At 34.9% G+C, this 11442-nt stretch overlaps 1 long non-coding RNA gene across 1 annotated transcript; it reads left to right on the top strand.

The window, feature by feature from the left end:
* Window positions 1-4589: 4589 nt before the first annotated feature.
* LOC131164358 (uncharacterized) lies at window positions 4590-10979 on the top strand. The gene is made up of 2 exons (XR_009139253.1): window positions 4590-4901; window positions 10808-10979. It is a non-coding gene; the product is annotated as an uncharacterized LOC131164358 (long non-coding RNA).
* The last annotated feature ends 463 nt before the right edge of the window (window positions 10980-11442 follow it).

Here is an 11442-nt window from a genome sequence, read left to right as displayed (position 1 = left end):
CATGTGTGCTAGATTTTGGAGGCAGATAGATTCAATACCTGCCACTAATGGAATTTGTTTATAACAACAGCTACCAAGCTAGTATTGTGATGGCCCTGTATAAGGCATTATATGGTAGGAGATGTCAATCTCTGTTATATTGGGATGAAATTAGAGAAAAGTAGATATTGGGGTTAGAAATAGTACAACAAGCTTTTGAGAAAATCAAGTTTATTTAGGAAAGAATTAAAACAGCTCAGAGTCGACATAAAAGTTATGCAGATACCCTTCAATGAGTGCTAGAATTTGATGTAGGTGATAATGTTTTTTTAAAAATTGCACCAATGAAAAGGGTAATGAGATTTGGGAATAAGGTTAAGCTTAGCCCTGGGTATATTGGGCCTTTTGAGATATTGGAAAGAGTTGGTCCAATTGGCTATAGGTTAGCATTACCCCCAACGCTATCCAGAATCCATGATGTATTTCATGTATCCATGTTGAAGATATAAATCCCAAATCCATCTCATATAATAAGTTATGAGGCATTGGAGATTGGTGAGACTTTATCTTATGATGAAGTGCTCGTTCAGATCTTAGATCATAAAGAGCAAGAATTACGTACTAAGAAAATCCCACTAGTGAAAGTACTCCAAAGGAATCATGCAGTTGAGGAAGCTTCGTAGGAGTTAAAGGAGGAAATGGGTCAGAAGTACTCATATTTATTTAGTGGAATCCAGCATTAGCCAGGGAAAGGTAATGATTCAAGTAAGAAATCGTGTATGTAAGTAGATTTTTGTGCATGTTAATTAGTTGAATGTAATAGTTTCCTATTTTGGTTGGTTTTGGGAGAGTTTTGATTTAGTTATTGTAATCTCCAAGAACCGTATATGTAACCACGATATTCCTCTACCGTAAATGAGGGTAATTAATAAATTTTAGTGTTTTTCTTTAAGGTTGGTGCAAATAAAAGATGGCAAATTTCGAGGATGAAATTTTTCTAAGGAGGGGAGAATGTAGCGACATGAAAATTAGGAATAATAAGAAAGTACTGAAAAATAAGGAATTTGGTTTGGTGTAGACCAAACCGTCGACGGTTTGGTAGGGGAGCAGAAAGCCGTCGATGGTATTGTTATTATCGCAGCACGGTTAAGGGTAAAATGGTGAAAATGTTTAGTTAAAGTCAAAACCACCGACGGTTTCAAAAAAACAATCGACGGTTTTGTCTAGCAGTGGCATATATGTAGGGTCCTGTAAGCCATTTCATATAAAAAAAAAAATCAAATCTCTCTTTTTCTCTCTTTTAGGGCTGCGCCTCTCACTCATTCTCTCCTTGATTTCTCACTTGATTTTAGCCCGAATCAGCTGAAAAATGTGATTTCAGGATCCCAGTGGCGATTCTTTGCAGTTTAACCAAAGTAATTTTTTGAATTGGGCATTTCAAGAATCACTCCAAAACTAGGGTAAGGAGGTTATTTTTAAAAGTTTAACTAGTTATTGGTAATATGTGGGCCTAGGTATGTTGAATGACTATTATTTTAGGGTTAAGTTGATTGAATTAGGGTTTATGGATACAAGCTTTGTGCGGGCGCTGCAGGCATAATATTGAATTCCCTACAGGCATGGTTTCAGGAAATAAGTAAGGGGATAGATTATGTTAGGTATTTTCAGAAAGTTTACTGTTTAAAAACACAGTATTTGATTCAGAAATTATATATATAAATTATATGGGAATGCAAGTTTATGGGAACCATGTTTATGAATTAATGTAAGGTTTTGAGAAATTTGATGTTTGAATTGAGAAAACCCTGGAAACAGATTTATTGTTATTTTTCAAAAAAATATAATCTTCCCAGACAATCAGTATATTATAGAATAGCACTCACTTGTGTGGCATGAGTATAAATACTTTATTGCAGATAATAACATGTCAGATTATTTTATGGTTACATAGAACAAGCATATTTTTATAAGAAATTTTTAGAAAATCTATAAACAGTATAGAAGTTATGATATTTTTAGTATATTGTGATAATTCAGCTGGCTCAGATGCCGTTATAATTTAGCTGGCCCAGATATCGTGATAATTTAGCAAGTCCAGATGTCGTGATAATTCAGCCGGCCCAGATACCATGATAATTCAATCGGCCCAGATGCCGTGATATTTCAACCGGCCCAGATGCCATGATATTTCAGCAGCCTAGATGTCGTGATTATATATATTTATAACAGTTTATTCAAAAACACTGTTATGACATATTTTACGCAGAACCATGAAATAGTTATATTATAGTTATTTACGAAATGTACTATATGTTAGCGAAACCCGAATGATTTAGTTTAGTTTTAGAGCACGATACCATAGTTATCATTTCAGATTAGTGCCACCACACGTCTCAGATAGAGTGTCGGTGTATGGATATTTGATTGAGCCTAGTGTAGTAGTGTGCACCCTGGTAGTCCGGACTAGACTGGGTAGGCCAATTGTACTTACAGACGAGTCAGTTTTGGCTTAGCGTGGTAGGGCAACCATTGTTAGGTCCCACCTATGGGCTGCACAACCCAATCATGTGGGGGTAATACATGATATCAGCTAGCTATCCATCTAGGAGAGACTTTCAGTATTAGACACATATAGCAGACGATTTATATGCATACAAAATTTTAATATTATACAGATATAGCAGACAATTTATATGCATACAAAATTTCAGTATTATACAAATATAACAGATGATTTATATGCATATAGAAATTTCAGTATTATACAGATATAGCATACGATTTATATGCATACAGAATTTCAGTAGTATATAGATATAGCAGACGATTTATATGCATACATAAATTTATTATGACACAGTATGTTTATGTAGAAATACAATTTCTTTAGACTTACACAGAACAAATTTTTCCCTGACTTATCAGTACAGTAAATTATGTTACAGTTAATTATGTACAGTGTATGTTTATAACATAATCGAACTCATATGTCACACACTGATGCTAATCTATCTCACTTACTGAGAGGTGTCTCACCCCAGAATTCAAACACTTTAGGAAACCCAGATAGACGAGCGGAGCGAGCTCTGAGATAAAGGAGATTTCAGTACTGCCCTAACTGTAGGGTAAGTGTTTGAGTTGGAAGAGGGATTTTTTGTGAGCCTCTCGAATATTTCTATGAATTTTTGGGGATGCATATATATATATATATATATATATATATATATATGTATAATTATAAAGTTAGTAGGATTCTGGTATTGTGTATAAGGAACATGTATATCCCCGGTACCCCCACTTTGGGTCCGGGTTGACTTTTGTTTACAGTTTGTGATATCAAAGCTTATTAAGTAAAATGAAAAATAAAATAAAATAATAAATAAATCATATAGCCAGAATTTTTGGGGCGTTACATAGATAATGCCTAAGTGAGGTGGTAGATGAAGATAAAAGTTGTATCTAACTAGCAAGGCATAGACCAATATTTCATTTCCATAGGGACTACAAACATAGCACTGAAAAATTTTGATTCCTTAAGAATGATATAAACCACCCATTCATAGAGGATATTTTAGGAGGTTAGTGGAAAGAGCTATGTGTTGTCTTAGAATAAGGGAAAGATGGAGAAACACCAACCTAGTAAAGCGACAATACATGCCATTTTTGGTTGTCCCGCCGCAAAGGAGAACATTACTGATTGAGGACGTTTGAGAAATATTTGGAGATCTCCTTCCCAAGTAGCGGACCAAGGAATGTATCCCATCCTCATAATGATGCTTTGGTCATTATGTGGCGATCCATCATCCCATCCATCAACATGCTTGCATGATTAGCATCTGCCACGCAATGCATGAACTTAAAGGTTATAGAGTATGTAAAATTATGTCCAACCTCAAAATTTTGACCTATCAAATAAAACAATTGGAAGCACAATTGTGTTAGGATTCAAGATATTAACAGAGAAGTGGACAAGCTACAACAGTAAGGATTCATAAGGAAAATAAATTATCCCAAGTGGTAGGCCAATGGAGTGACGGTGAAGAAGGAAAATAGGAAGTGGAAAATGTGCATCCACTTTACTGATCTAAACTGGCTTTCCCAGAGGACAATTTTCCTTTGGCAAGAATTGACTGGCTAGCCTATGAAAACTTTTAGGCATAAGCTCCCAAAATTTGTGGGTGTATACTCCATATTAGGATCCACCCTTTGGATCATGAGAAGCTGCTTTTGTTATTAAGTTAAAAGCCTCTTTATTGTGCCTTGAGTCTTTGTGATTGTGTTCCGATTATTTTAAAATTTTAAAATTGAGTCCCTTTTCTTTTAAAATTAAGTCTCTGATATTTTAAAATTAAGTTTCTTTTATTTTAAAATTGAGTTTGTGATATTTTAAAATCGAGTTCCTTTTATGTTAAGATTGAGTCCTTTTGTTTTCGAAAATTAAAGTTCACCCATTTTTGTGACCAAGGCCCACAAAGCAATAAATTCCTCATATTTTATACGGAATACAGATATAGGGGAATAAAATAGAAAAAGGAATATGCATTAATTAGAAGATTAGGGAATTAATTTAATTTGGAGCCATAAAAAGGCATGGACCGCAGCAGTGAAAGGGGGGAGGGGCACAACCACACGGTTGGGAGAAAAAAAAGAGACAGCCACAAAATCCTCTCTCTCTCTCGGCATACTCTCTCTGCATAGCCTCAACCTCGAACAGCAGCTCTCTCCCTCCTGAAGTAGCGGTGCCCAACTAGCCACCACCTCACGGCCATCCTGCAGTAGCCGCAGCCTCTGCCCCATGCAGCAGCCGCGACCTCTTGCCCCTGCAGCAACTATCCTTCTGTAGCTGCTGTGCCCAACTCCAGCCACCACCTCACGGCCCTCCTGCAGGTTCTCCCCACGGCTGTCCCTCCTCTTCTCCAAAGGTATGCCTTTTCCTCTATTACCTATATTTTTTGGCTTGATACTTAATGATTTATTATCATGACATGTTATTATGTTTATATATTTAGAATTTTGATGTTGTTATTAATACTGTATATGGTTTATTATGCTTGTTTGTATTTGTATATTATCATTTGAGTTTGTATTATTGTGGTGTATTACTTGTATGTTTTTGTTAAGTTTTATGTTCTTATTTTTAAGGTTTTAAATATGGTTGTATTGATGTTGTATTATTTTTAAGTTTTAATCATTTTCATATTATCATGTTTATTGTTCATATATTAGTTAGAGTTTTTGATTATTGTTATTGTATTATTTAGCATTGTCATATTATCGTGTTTATTGTTCATATGTTATTTAGAGTTTTTGATTATTGTTATTGTATTATTCAGGGTTTTCATATTATCATGTTTATTGTTTATATATATTATTTAGGTTTTTATTTTTATTTTTATCATGTTTATTGTTTATATACTATTTTAGAGTTTTTTATTATTGTTATTGTATTTGTTAGAATTGGTGTATTCCCGAGAGGGGTAAATTGGAATATAAAGCTTTTTCACCTAGGTTAATTTATCCAACAACGGTAAATACACAACCTAGGGTCAGTCTATACAATTTCCAAATGCGTAGATAAGTATAACGTGGAAATTAAGTCATACACATCATTCACCCATAACATACATGTGCGGTAAACTGCATGAATATAAACAGACACACGATATGTTATCGGGGTTCGGCCAATTGTGCCTACGTCCTCGCCTAAAACTCGCAAGCTCGAGGATTCCACTAGAGGCTCACCTAAGGGTAGAGTGTCACCGTTTACAACTAGATCAAATTAACATAGGGCTGACCTCAATCTTAACTAGGTCAATTAGCGGGGCTAACCTCAACCTACACGCCTTAACAGGACGACGCACCTAACTTTCCTAACCGGGTCTAAGCCAATCCGGGACTATTCTAGGGCTAGTCTCCCTCTTCAGGCCTGTGCTTGGAAATACAACAGTATTTGAAATACAATCAAATGGTACAATGAATACGCTTTTGTGTAAAGTATATATGTACCCAAATGCGTGCAATAACATACACCACAATATGAAATAATATGTAAGCTCAATGTGGTCTAGATGGTTCAACTCTCAAAGTATTTTCTATCAGTGTAATGCGTACGTGAGAGTGTCAAACAAACAATCTTTGTATCACAAGCTATTCAAAAAATAAGTTCACAAAAAGATGTCATGTCTCCAGTATTTCAATCAGCAAGATATCTCAAGCATGTGAGTTTTGAATGAAGTATAAGCTCGGTTTGCAAAAGATGCGTAATCTTTGTATTTAGAAAATGATACATGAGTGAAAGAATATTGCAACAAAGACCACTATCTCATAAATAAATATCTCTTCAAATGTATTTATCAATATAAAGCATGCTAGATATTTGAAGATGATTTTGAAAAGCTTTTGCAAACAAAATACTATATGATCTTCTCAGGATATTGCAATGAAAGTGCAACCTTAGAAGATCTAACAAAGTCTTCTTAGGATAGACTTATCAACAAAGTCCCCTAAGAATCCTTAAGTCTTGCTTTCTAATAAAATCGTGCCAAGCAAAAAGAACAAGGAGAGCAAACCTATTCAAACACACTCAATCCACTTACAAATGATGTAGGCAATGATAGAAGGCAAGTATGAGTAATTTGAGTAAGAAATGAGTAGTATAGGGTTTTTATTTTTTAGAGACTTCTTTCCTAATCAAAGTGGCTAATCACCCCTAATTTTCTCAAATGAACTTATATATATAGGCATGGGAGAAAATATGACTGTTGGGGACCTATTGGGTATTATTAGAAAAGTTTAATGATGTTTAAAGCATTTTAACCCTGTTTAAAAAATGTTAATTGCGGTAAAAAATCAGGGCAAACTGAGAGGTCCGATCGACTAGAAGTGTTTCGGTCGACCAAGTTTCAAATGGTCCGGTCGACCAGGAGAATTTTGAACTGAGGTCTTGGTCAACCAGGAGAGGGCGATTTCCTAATTTTTCGAGTTTCGATCGACCAAGGCATTTTGAACTGCCTGGTTCGATCGACCAGACCGCTGGGAATTCTTCCAAGAACCCTCCGGTCGACCAAGTAGTTAGAGAACAAATGTTCTCGGTCGACCAGATGGTCAACTATTGACCCAGGAGGGTTTCGATCTACCAGGGCCTTTTGAACTACCAGTTTCGGTTGACCAGTTGGTCAAACTTTTGACCCCAGAGAGTTTCGGTCGACCAGGGCCTTTTGAACTACCTTTGCTAGTCGACCAAGTGGTCAAACTTTGACCCAAGGGAGTTTTGGTCGACCGGGTGGTCAAACTTTGACCCAGGGTGTCTCGGTCGATCAGGCCAAAATAAACTGGTTTGGCTAGTCGACCGAAAGTGCATCGTGTGTGCATTTCGGTCCCGTATTGAAGCAAACAAGCCCTATTCAAGTGCCTAACAAATATACGTGAAAGTGTAAGTGTCCTAGGGGCACTTGGGGTCTTTCTAAGGTCCCTTCTCATTTACGGTTTGTTTGAGCTTACGTAATAAATCATACATGTGATATGTGTGAGCTTATTACAAACCAAATACCTACTTACTATTATAGACCAATACAAATATATATTACAATGCTGAATTATAAATTGGTCTTCAAGCTTTTCTTGCTTTGTGCACATCTTGATCTTATCACCCTTAGTTCCTGCACAAAACCTCAAACACTCGTTAGATATAATGAGTATTTATTATAATCAAAACCGAGCGTGACCCATAAGGTCAACAATATTATTTAGGGTGTCATATTATCACGTTTATTGTTTATATATTATTTAGGTTTTTTGATTTTTAGGGTTTTTATCATGTTTATATCATAATATTATGTAGGGGGTTTTTTTTTTTTTTATTGTGTTCATTGTTATCGTATGGTGTATTGTATTGAATATTATTATTGTATTGTATATTAGGGTTTTGTTATTATTGTATTGTATTGCATATTAATTTTAGGGTTTGATTTGTTTTATAATTTTATTAATTGTTTCCATGTTATCATTATGGTTTATATTGCATTTAAATTTTAGGGTTTGATTTGTTTCAATAATTTTATTGATTGTTTCCACATTATCATTATTATATTGAATATTAATTTTAGGGTATGATTTGTTTCCATAATTTTAGTAATTGTTTTCATGCTATCATTATTATATTGCATATTAATTTTAGGGTTTGATTTGTTTCCTTAATTTTATTAATTGTTTCTATGTTATCATTATTTATTATATTGCAATTAAATTTTAGGGTTTGATTTGTTTCCATAATTTTATGTTTTAATTATTTTCATGTTATCATTATTATTTATATTGCATATTAATTTTAGGGTTTGATTTATTTCCATAATTTTATTGTTGTTTCCATGTTATTATTGAATATTTAAATTTTCCTCTATTGTTAAGACTAGGGTTTTTTATGGTTATGTGATGTTAAGGTTTTGATTATTTGTATAATATTGTTACGGTTGTTGCATATTATTGTTAAGGTATTCATTATTGTATCATTATTAAGGTTTGTTTATTGTCTGTTGACCTTATTGGTCATATTTCATTTTGACAATGACAAACCACTTTGTATCTTACCAGTATCTTTAGTTTGTGTACAAGACCATTCTTAGCACTAAATGGCAAAGATTCAGACAAGGCCATAAAAAACTCAATGCTCACATCATATGATGGCGTTTGGAGAAGCAAAGGAAATGAAGTCCAAATATTTTCAATTTTGTTTGCCGTTTAATTCATTTGGGTCGATAATAGTTAAGGTCTGTAATAATTAATGCATCGCATGCATGATAGGTTTAATAAGCTCAATGACCATAGCTTGACTTTAGGACCTCATGCGCATAATGAAAAATTCCTAAAAGGTAAAATATCACACTTAAAATTATAGAGACAATACTTATGAGGCCAAACAAGACGTGAACTTCACATTCTTAAGTGCCTCTTGACTGAGCACCAGATGTTATAAATGTCTAGGTTGACCGAACCAGCACATACGTAGTCAAAGGTTGACTATGTCTCGGGCGACCATCCCATTTAATGCACACTGTCGTTAGACGTCTGAACCATAAAACCCATGCTTGCACACATGCCTCAGCCAACCGAACTCTTAGTTCAAGAACAACATAGCTTGTAATGACCCGAAGAATAATGGTATTTAAATAATAAAGAGAGAGGAAAATGGAAATAGTAAAAGAGGGCGGCAGCAAACTTTGTCGACGACGTGGCATTTTGGGCTCGTCAACGAAAGTGTGCTTTGTTGATAAGAAGATACTGAGAGGCTATTTTTTCAGCTCTGGATTTCATCGATGAGGAATAGTATTCGTCGACGAATTTCCTTCTTGTCCTCGTCGACGAATGCCAGTGTATAAGTATGCTAAAATCAGATTTTTCAACAGAAATTATGCGAGAAACTCCTTCTCTCTCTAGGTTTTTGTCCCTCCCTCCTTCTCTCTAGGATTTCGTGCTGATGTTTTAACAGTTCGACGATTCGAGACCACCATGACACTCTTGGGAAAGTTCTCTTCAACTATGCTGGAGTGGATAGTTGGTGGGGTTAAGTTGGAATCCATCCCAAATTCAGGGTAATATTTTTATTCAGTATTTGACTTTCCCTACAGTTGTAGAAAACGTAGTGTACATAGAAATACTGAATTTATGTTATGAGAGATATTGTTTTCAGGGAGTTAAACGAGGAACCCTGCTAGTGCAGGACCAGTGTATTTTAGGAGACTTTTTAGAAATTGGGTAAAGGAATTAACTAAAACAGTTATTTTTCCATGAAAATTATTATTAAATTATTAGAAGAATTATGTTCCGTAAAGCATGTATTATATTTGTATATTATTGAGAAAATGCATATTTGAGAAAATACTGCTATGATACTGAAATGTATGTAATAGTAAGAAATGCCGAAAAATATGATTTTAGAATAGAATGTATGGTTTTATTCAGCATTGTGTGATATGAATATTATTTTACATGAAGTGTATTATGTTATGAAAATTTTATGAATAAAGTATGTTTTCCGAAATGATGGAATATTGCAGTACATTATGGTTTCAAAATACATGATAAACAGATTATTTATTCAATATAATATGTATGAAAAGTTTGGTGCAAGACCGTGATTGATAGCCGGCGCAAGGTCGTATTTATGAATGTTCGGTGCAAGGCCGCATATATGAAAGACTTTGGCACAAGGCCGTATGTATGTATGTTATTACAAAAAATGCTATCAATCTATTTACATTAAACAGTATGTTATCAAGTATTATATGTTATTGGAACCTGGATGATAGTTCAATTCAATTTCATGAGCACAGTACCATTGCTATATATATCAGATTATTATGTTCAGACTTGTGCTAACCGCCCTTGCAAGTAGAGGGGGTGGGAGATGGATAGTTGATACGGCTTTCAGTGTAGAGTTGTAGACGTCCACCTGGCAGTCTGAACCAGGGTGGGGCGACACCATCGTACTTACAGACATTTTTGACTCGGTAGTGGTTAGCCAGCCATTGTCGGGTCCCGCCTTCGGGATGCACAGCCTGTCATGGAGGGTAATACATGACATCAACTAGCCATACATCCTGAGTAAATTACAGTATTACTAGTTATGTCAGACATTTTATGTACAATATGATTTATTAGAAATTAAGAAAGTATATGCTTATTCAGTTATGTTATGGTGAATGTTTACTGGTATATGAAATATACTATATATGTATTATAGCATCAAATATTCATGTTGCCACACAACTGTATTTAGTTTATTTTCCCTTACTAAAAAGTGTCTCACCCCCCAACATTAAATCATTTTCAGGAAACCCAAAAAGACTGGCAGATCGAGGCCGCCATTGAGATAGTGTGATACTAGCCCGCTAGGAGGGTAAGTTTTGGTCTAGGAACAGGAGAATTGTGTTGTGGGTTCCTAGATATGTATATATTCTTGTATTTTTGAAGATTTGTATATAAACACAGTATTTTGGAATTTAGTTTCTTTGGTATTATGTATTTTATGGTTATGAGAATGCGATTTACATTTACTGCTGCTTAGGTTTTCGCTCTTAATGTCAGATGTATCCCCATTACCCACGGGATCAGGTTGACTATATTAATAAATATATTTCACTATATGATTAGATAAGTAGGTCATTACACAGCTGAATGAACTTCAAGGTTCGGCAAATCGAACCACTCACAAAGCGACCAAAAGCACGAACGTTTGAAAATTGCCTTAGCTTAGCCAACCGGCTATTGGCCACAGTCGGCCGAATTGGGAAATCAGCTGAGAATTGTTGTGAGTGTTCGAGCAACTGAACATAAATGTTGGGCGACCGATCCTCTCGAGATGGCCAAATTTTTACCGCAGTTAAACAAGGTTAGTTTTTATTAAACATAATTAAACAATTCACAAAATGCCTTCTATGTCCCCAACGGTTTTATTTTTATAGAAGG

The sequence above is a fragment of the Malania oleifera genome, chromosome 9, assembly GCF_029873635.1.
Source record: "Malania oleifera isolate guangnan ecotype guangnan chromosome 9, ASM2987363v1, whole genome shotgun sequence".
Lineage (NCBI taxonomy): Eukaryota > Viridiplantae > Streptophyta > Magnoliopsida > Santalales > Ximeniaceae > Malania > Malania oleifera.
The sequence above is the reverse complement of the archived record's forward strand: the minus strand, read 5'-3'. Positions and strand labels throughout refer to the sequence as shown.